Here is a 7,175-nt window from a genome sequence, read left to right on the forward strand (position 1 = left end):
CGCCCCTGCGCGCGCCCCGCCCCCGCGCGCGCCCCGCCCCAGCCTTTGGAGCGGTGACAACGCGCCTGCCCTGCCCCGCCCCTCCGCGGCCGCGACCGCGCGCCCGACCCGCCCCCGGCCCGCCCCCGGCCCCCCCCCCCCGGCCCGCATGACCGCGGGAGCGGCTCCGGCTTTTCAATTCTGCCGCCATCTTTACGGCAGCCAACTTCCCGGCCTGCCTCGCGCTCAGGGAGGCCGCGGCAAACCGCCGGGAAACCCACCGGCCGGGGCCTGCGGAAGGGGGCGGGGCACGCCGGAGGGGCGGGGCTAACAGGAAGGTGGGAGCAGGGCCTAGGGGAAGGGGCGGGGCCGTCGGGAAGGAGGGGCCTATAGGGAACGGGGCGGGGGCGTGGCCTCGCCCTTTCCCTTTCCCGTCTGCCCCTTCACGCCCAGGACCCTAAGCCCTGCCCTAGGACTTCCTCAGTTCCGGTGCCAGCAGTCCTTAGACCTCTCAGGAAGGCGGAAATGCAACCGCCGACGTGCTGTTGGAGGAGGCCATTGAGAAGACGGGACCGCGGGCTGACCCTCAGGCTGCACCAGGAAATGGGAGGCTCCTCGCCCCTCCCCTGTCCTTGGAATGCATGTTCCACACGTCGTCCCCAGGCTAGAAGCTGCCCCAAAGGCACAGCCTGGGCTGGGTGCGTGCGAAGATCTATTCTTGCGGTCGTTTATTAGTTCCTTTGCTGATTAAACCGGCCACCTACCAATCTGGTTGGTCTGCCTCTTTCCTCAGTGTCTCCCTGCCCTCCATGTAGGGGGCCAGTTTCAGATTACACCCAGGAAGCTCCCGAGTTTGCAAACTAATGAGTTCAGACCCTATCAGAATAAAATGGAGCTGAACAGTCACCTAGGATCACTGCCACCTTTTACAGATGAGGTCCAGGGGTGGGGGGGTTGCCCAAAAGCACAGTGCAAACGAGTCAGCAGCAGGAGGCCTGTTATTTTGCCACTAAACCGAGCTGCTAGTAAGAACCTTGCAGTGCAGCTGCAGCGGAAATCGATACAAACCAGTTTGCCTCCAGTGGTGCTGTTAAGTAAGGGACCCTATGCCAGCTGTCAGTATCTTGTCCCTCAGCCCAGCACTCCCTCATTTCTGCTCTGCGGGGTGGAGCTGGGCGCCTTAGCCCTCCTCTCTATCAGGTGGCCCAGGGTAAAGCTTTCCCAGGGGAAGGGGCCAGCTGGCACCTGCAGGACAGAGGCTTCCAGGCACCTGGCTCCACAGTGGGGGCCGCCAGCAGAGGCCTCCAGCACCGCCCCAGGAAGCTTTCTGTTCCAGCACTTTTGCAAGACACCTCATGACCAGCTTTCCCTGCACTCTAAGGGTGGACTTCCAACAAGTTCTGCCAACACTTCTGTGACATCCGTGAGCCGTAGCTGTGCTCTCTCCAACTGTCTGCACCTCAGCGCTGGGATGGGAGGTTCTCCCTGGAACTTGCTCTCAACCCTCGGAGTAGTAGCTGCTCACACCTACCGTTCTTGACCTTTCAGAATGCTCTTTACTTTTACTACCAAATCCCATCACAGTTACTAATCATTTACATTAAACCCTTCATGGACTGTGTTTCTGTCTCCCAACTGGACCCTGTCTGATACAGACACCAAAGAAATAGTGGGTCTCTGGCACTCCTCAAAGCTGTTTGCCGCTGCAGTCCCTTTGGCACACAAAGCAGAGGCGCGGAAAACAACTTTTCCATCTACCTTCCACAACAATTTCGCTTGCCGCATCTACAGACAAAACGATGTTATGATTTGGTAGTATTCTTCCCGCGCCCTCGCTCACAGAACAGAGGCCTAGTACTTGAGACCTGCCACTAATGTGCATTTCTATCCTACCACTCCACTACCAAAACGTCCCTTAACCTGTGTTTTAGGGAAAATTCACTACTCCTGTGTTTTTTCTTTATTCTCCCACCCCCTACCTCACTCACAACAGTCTGACCCAGATGTGTGGAGATGTCTGCGACATCAGCTGGATGTCCTACACTGTGCCTCAGTTCTGACACTATCTACCCAGAGGATGCATCAGACCCCACAGGTTAAGGGCTCAGTCCTGCAAGACTGCTCCCACCCCCTTCAGATGCCCGCGCAAGTCCAGGTTGTCACTTGTGCTTTGGACCAACAGGCTGTCAATCAGAGGTTTCTACCAATTCCTCCTTAGTTACCATTAATTTGCTAGAGTGACTCACAGAACTCAGGAAGAGAGTTTACTTACTGTTTACCTGTTTGTCATAAAAGGGTGTGTGTGATAAAGGATCAGGCAAACATGCAGGTGGAGAATGCCCAGGGTAAGGTATGGGGAAGGGACACAGAGCTTCTGGGCCCTCCCCACAACCTGGAAGTTCTCAGAACCCCACGACTGTTCCGGGGGCTCCAACGCATAGTCGTGATCCACTTCCAGCCCCTCTTTCCTGTCTGGAGGACAGGGGCAGGGCTGAGAGTTCCATGCTTCCAATTCCAGCTAGGTCTTTCTGGGGCCCAGCCCCCTTCCAGGAGCCACCCAGAGTCACCTCATTAGAACAAAACACGCCCCTGTCACCATCTAAGGGAGGCAGGAGCAGGGGAACGGGCCAGGCAGCAACTGGCAGCTTCCCGTTATCTCAGACTGCTGCTAGGCTGACTCCCACCAGGCTGCTCATGCCCCCTGGGATGCCTCTGCCTCATCCCCCAGTACACAAGCCCAAGTTTTCCTTTCCGTCCTAATTACTCTCCTGAGATGCAGTTTCGGACAGAGTTCTTTCCAGTATTCTGACGTAAGACGCCGCGGACAGGTCCCCCTCGTGCCGCTCTCACGCGGCCTCCTAGCATAATGGAATTGGGCTGCAATTCCGTGCTTCTTAAGGTTCTGGCATCCTTTCTTATTACCTGGAGCATCTTCTCCTCTCTAGTTAATTTTGTTGGTTTCTTAGAAAAAAAGCTCCTCTCTTGCAGTCCTGGCAGGGCCCACCTTTTCAGTCTCAGAGCCACCCACGCCCTCACCCATTCACTGGCCCTCCTTGACCTGCCTGGTTCTCGCCGACTACCTCATGGCAAATGGCAGAAGGGAAAGAGCAGTGAGTTCTGAGCTACAACGATCTGCATCGAGCTCTGCCTTCTGAGACCCTGAGCAAGCCACCTGGCCTCTTCCAGGGACGCGTTACTTTCCTCGGTGGCGTCTGGAAGTACTATTCCCACCCTGTCTCATGAAACTTAATGACACAGCGGGATTTTTGGACTGTGAAGGGCCAAGAGGGATTCGCTGAGCACTGCACACAAAATGCTGAGCCTCGCTCTGCGTTTCTTTACTGACAGAACACGCTCCCGCCTTCCGCGCCGGATATTCGAGTGCCAACGTGCGCCCTTCTAAGGACAGTCTACAACCCTGTAATACTTGTCTCCAACGAACCCCGCCCTTTCCAGGCTCAGTACCGCCTAATGCGCTCTCCTGGCCTAAGTACAGAAATGGAATTAAGAACAAAACCACCTCCCGACGCAGGAAACCTCTCCGCAGAGGCAGAGAACAGCTTTGTCACTGAATAAGCACTAAATCAGAACGCGATGCGCATCAACCGGCTGGAAACCCCGGTCTCTCATACAGCTAAGTGGGCACAACCCATCCCACTAGGTAGGCTGTGCAGCTTGGAGTCAGGTGACAAGTTGGGGCCCTTAACCTCCCAGAACCCCGGGGGGGGGGGGGTCGAAGTGAGGGCTCGCAGGCGCTCTCCTGGGTAGTGAGGCGGGCCGCGGGCTTATTTAGCCACGAGGGGTTCGCGTTCACGTGACTAGGGCAGACACTGAACTTCTGAAAGCACTGGGGCTGGGGGGCCTTGCCCTAGCTGGAACACAGAGGACCAGCGCCCCTTTTCCTGCGGGGCCACTGCCGGGCCGCCGCGGGCTCCGTCCCTCACAGGGCGCACTTCCCCGCCGTCCCGGGCCCCGTCCCCGCCCGGGTTCCCAGGCGAGCCTCGGGCTTGCGCTCAGGTCCTCACCCGGACGACGGCGGCCGCGTTCCGGGGCGCGCCCGGCGCCCGCGTGACGTCACCTCCCGCGCGCGGGCGGGCGGCGGCCACGTGACGCCGCGGGCGGCCTCCGGCGTGCTGCGTGATGACGCAGTCGCGCGGCGGGCGGGGCGCGGCGCGGCGCGGCCGTTCTGCCGCGGTCCGCGCCTGGCTGTCGTCTGCATCCAAGGCCATCTAGGGTCGCAGGCGCGGCCCGCGGTCGCCAGGGGCCGGGCGAACGTCGTGGGCCCCCGCGGCGCCGCGGGAGGGGTGACCCGCCGGGCTCTGCGGGCCGCGCTCGGAGGACACGTGCGGCCTGCGGGCGCGGGGGCGCGCTGGAGAATGGGGGCGCGGGAGGGGCTCCCCGCCGCGCGCGTCCCGGCCGAGTGCCGCCTCCTCGCCCTGGGCCCGCTGCGCCCTCCGCCTTATTTCCCCGGGCCTCACCGCACCGCCTTCTGTCCTGCCTGTGGCCCCGACGTCTTCTCCGAGCTGTGAGAGGACGGAAGAGAAGGCCGCTTTGTGCAGGGACGTGGTGATACGGGTATTCCTGGGGTCCGGTAAGTTTAGGGAGCTCTGCGCTGGAGTGGCAGGGTCACAGGGGTGCAGTTAGCTGCTGTTGTCGCATCTGCTTGGTGGGGTGCCTCTCACAAGCCCCCCTCCCCAGCCAGAAGGGGTGTGTCTGGAGTGCCTCCCTTTCTGCCACCTGCCGGTTGTCTGTCTTGGGCTTCTGGAAGAAACCCACGTGGGCTAATCGAACCCCGCGATCTTCTCCCCAGGGCTTCCGGGCGAGCCCGGTGCTCTGCCCAGGGCCAGGGGCTTGGAGGAAAGTGGGCTGCAAGCCTCCAGCGTGCTTGGGTCTGCGGTGACCCCGTGCATTCCTACAGTGCTTGCAAGAACATTATGAAATGGTTTGAGGCCTTGCCCTGCTGCATCCAGAGCAAGGTTATAGAAATTTCAGACATTTGCTGCCGCCTTCCGTGTCTGGTGTGCTGGGCACTATATCTGACGTGGTAACCACTTACCATATATGGTAAATTTTAAGGTTAGTTTTTCATCCGTAGCTCCCACATTTCAGGTGCTCAGTAGCCACATTTGGCAATTGGTGCAGATTATAAAACAGCCGCGTTTTTGCCGGTGTTGGCTATGTTCCAGGCTTGTTGCAGATTTCGTTTTGCTATATCCTGTGAAGAAAAGCCTTACAGCAGTTGAAAATGAAGCTCAGAGGGCGCGGGGAGGGTGGAGGTGGGCCAGCTGCAGGGGCCAGTGAGTAGGGGCGAGCCCTGGCCTGCGGGACAGATGTCCTGAGTGAATCCAGTTAGCGGCAGGCCAGGCTGAGGAGCTGGAGGCGAGGTTCCAGGAGCACTGAGCCTCGTGCCGCCGTCTGCACAAGGAAACCTCGTGGCAGAGGAGAGCACTAGCGCTTCAAAACTCTCATGCCAAATTCTTGGTTCTTCGCGCAGTCTGAGTCTCTGAGGACCACCGCGAGGGGCTCTGGGGTCCAGTACAGATGAGAGTCTGTCCAGGGTTGCCCAGCCGGACACCAACGGGTCGGGGTGGGCGCCAGGCCCCTCCAGCCCTGCAGTCTGCCCTTTCCCCAGATGCCAGACCAGGAGGACGGGTCGGGTTGGAGGGGGTGCCCTTGGCCTTGCCTTGGTGTATGGGCTGTGGGGTGCAGTCAGGGTTGGGCCAGGACGCAAAGGGTGGTGGGTGCGGGCAGGGCAGCACAGCTGTGCTCCTGAGCATGGCGGGGTCACACCACACCTCCTTCCTTGCAGGTCGAAGCTTCCAGCGGACTCGGTTCCCCCTCCAGTCCAGGTGCAGACGCTGAAGACCCTGGCCCCCGCGGGCTGCCGTCAGCGGACACACCTTTTCCTGTGAGTCTCGTGTTTCCGCAGCCCTGGGCCCAGACTGCCTTTCAGGGTTCTTCGGGTGACAGGTGGCGCGGGGGTGTACGAGGTCGCCCTCCCTCCAGGGCCCGCCGCCCACTGTAGATGACGCCCTGGCCTTCCTGCCCGCAGGGTGCCTCCCCTGTAGCCCCCACTGCTTGTGCGCTGCCTTCTGCGTCACCTCGCGTCACCCTGTAGGAATCGGGGCTGGTGCTCTGACCTCTGCTGATGTGAATCCTTAGCTATCTTTGTAATCAAGGAATCTTGAGTCCCTACCAGCATCCATGAACCTGGGGGGCTACCTTGTTGGGGGTGGGGGTGTCAGACCCTTCATGGTTTCTGGCAGGCACCCGCCCCCAGCACATGATACTTGGTTCCCCTGCCTGTGTTTCAGCCCCAGAACCCCCAGGATGTCAGAGCTGGAAGAGGCCTGAAAGGCCATCTGTCCAACCCACGGCCGCTGGGCCAGTCCATGGATCCCACTGGTGAGCGTGCGCAGGGTCTGCCCAGTCCGTCACTCACTTCTTTATAAGTTAATTTTCCATGAGTCCCTCGGCTCTGGAGTTCATTCTAAACCATCTCCTTGTCTGGACCTTCCCATATTGCAGGTCAGGTGATCGAGTCCCAGAAAGGGTAATTGACTTGAAGTTCAAGAAACCATTTTGTGGACAGTTGTCTGCTGCCAGGGCTCCTGGGGCCCCAGTTCTGTGTCAGGCCTCTGATCGCCTTCTCCCCCGGGATCCTAGGGCGGTGGTGTGTCTGCCTGGAAAGGGTGGCGCCTGCTGTGGCAGAGTCTCCGGCCGCTTAATGCACAGGGGGCCAGAAGCGGGAACCCAGGTCCTGCTGCTGCTGCTCATGGCCATTGCCATTTATCACAGTCCCTGGCCACATACTTATTTTCACATCCAGTCTCCGAGTGTTGCCAGCTTCCTCTTTTTCACAGATGAGGAACTAGGTGCTGTGAGGTGTGGCTCACCCGCCCTGATGCATCTGGTGAGGGTGCAGCAGGATTTGAACCCAGGCCTTTGTGCCTCACTTCTGTGAGAGGTTCAGCCCTCCATTCCCTCCTAGGAGGAATTGGGAACTCCTGGCTCCTGGCTGGCTGTGGGCGGCTCAGGGCCCCAGTGTGCGTATCTGAGAGACATCCTCTGGCCGCAGGTTTGGATGCCGTGTCGTCTGCTTCAGAAACAAGGATCCTGGCTGTGCATCAGGACCCAGGCCCCTCTGAAATCTGAACGAGAAACAAGGGACATCGAATAAACAGAATTTTAAACAC

General features: G+C 59.7%; 1 non-coding gene across 1 annotated transcript; it reads left to right on the plus strand.

The window, feature by feature from the left end:
• The first annotated feature begins 4,845 nt into the window (after positions 1-4,845).
• Positions 4,846-4,977, plus strand: LOC118610879. Its single transcript, XR_004954136.1, has one exon. It is a non-coding gene; the product is annotated as a small nucleolar RNA SNORA9 (small nucleolar RNA).
• Positions 4,978-7,175: the final 2,198 nt, after the last annotated feature.

Source organism: Rousettus aegyptiacus, unplaced genomic scaffold, assembly GCF_014176215.1.
Source record: "Rousettus aegyptiacus isolate mRouAeg1 unplaced genomic scaffold, mRouAeg1.p scaffold_m13_p_13, whole genome shotgun sequence".
Classification (NCBI taxonomy): Eukaryota; Metazoa; Chordata; class Mammalia; order Chiroptera; family Pteropodidae; genus Rousettus; species Rousettus aegyptiacus.